General features: G+C 38.7%; 1 protein-coding gene across 6 annotated transcripts in view; it reads left to right on the top strand.

Moving 5' to 3' along the window:
• The window catches only part of LOC106874006 (focal adhesion kinase 1), a 242,624-nt gene that overhangs the window by 149,623 nt on the left and 91,612 nt on the right, over nucleotides 1–1,389 (top strand). The gene's annotated exons all lie outside the window — the stretch shown is intronic.

A 1,389-nucleotide genomic window follows, 5' to 3' on the forward strand; every position in this document is an offset into this window, starting at 1 on the left:
ATATATATATATATACTAGCAGAGATACCCATTGTTGCCCGTGTTACATGCAATTGAAGAATGAGACTTTTCTGTTATATTTTCTGTAAGGAATACATATGATTCGAATTTCATCAAAATTGCACATGAGGGTTCTTTCCCTCTTTATACATTCTAATCATGAGACATGTATCCCATACTATTGATCTTTATGCGCATATTCCAAAATTTCAGTCTTCTGGAACCTGTAAAAAGGTTTTTGCTCCTGAAAAATGGAGCTCATGGAGCTCTAAAATGTAGGAATGAAGGACCCTATTGGGGGTGGGTGTGTTAATGTCAACCAGAGAAGTTGAATTGTTGGGAATGTTTTTAACTTGAGTCTTATAGTATGCCTGTATATATGTGAGAGTATAGTCTCACTTGAATATTAAAGTGAAAGTATTTGAAATTACAGTAGCAACATGTTATTGTTTCACTTTTGACAGGTAATACTGAAACAGTGGAAAAGTTTCAGTGTTAAAGTGAAAGTATCTGACATTACAGTAGAGTGATGTTATTGTTTCATTTTTGACACGTAATACTGAAATAGTGGAGGAGATATGATATTGCTGTGGGCTCGAACTATGCAAGAAGTTAAAAAATTTTTTGGCCTAAGACACTACATGGACCCTAAGTAAGGCATGTGTTAATTTGGAATGAATTTCAATTTCATTTTATATATATATATAATATATTGCAATTTCATTATATATATATATAATATATTGCAATTTCATTATATATATATATATATATATTGCAATTTCATTATATATATCATCATCATCGTTTAACGTCCGCTTTCCATGCTAGCATGGGTTGAACGATTTGACTGTGGACTGGTGAACCAGGTAGCTACACGAGGTTCCAATCTGATTTGGCAGAGTTTCTACAGCTGGATGCCCTTCCTAACACCAACCACTCTGAGAGTGTAGTGGGTGCTTTTATGTGCCACTGGCACAAGTGCCAGGAAGGCAACGTTGGTAACGATCACGGTCAAATGGTGCTATTTACGTGCCACCGGCACGGAAGTCAGACAGCTGCTCTGGCAACGATCATGGTCAGATGGTGCTCTTAGTGCTCCACTGGTACAGGTGCCATCACGATTTCACTTTCGCTTGCCTCAACAGGTCTTCGCAAGCCGAGTTTAGTGTTCAATGAAAGAGACGTTGGCATGGGTGCCAGGCGTCAAATTTAGTTCGATTTCGATTTCACTTACCTCAAAAGGTCTTCGCAAGCAGAGTTTAGTGTCCAATGAAGGAATGTTACGCATAAGTGGGCTGGCTACATCCTTGGCAGAGGCCTTGGATTTTGGTCTCACTTGGCTTGTCGGGTCTTCTCACGCACAGCATATTTCCAAAGGTCTCGGTC

Source organism: Octopus bimaculoides, chromosome 8 (assembly GCF_001194135.2).
Source record: "Octopus bimaculoides isolate UCB-OBI-ISO-001 chromosome 8, ASM119413v2, whole genome shotgun sequence".
Taxonomy (NCBI): domain Eukaryota; kingdom Metazoa; phylum Mollusca; class Cephalopoda; order Octopoda; family Octopodidae; genus Octopus; species Octopus bimaculoides.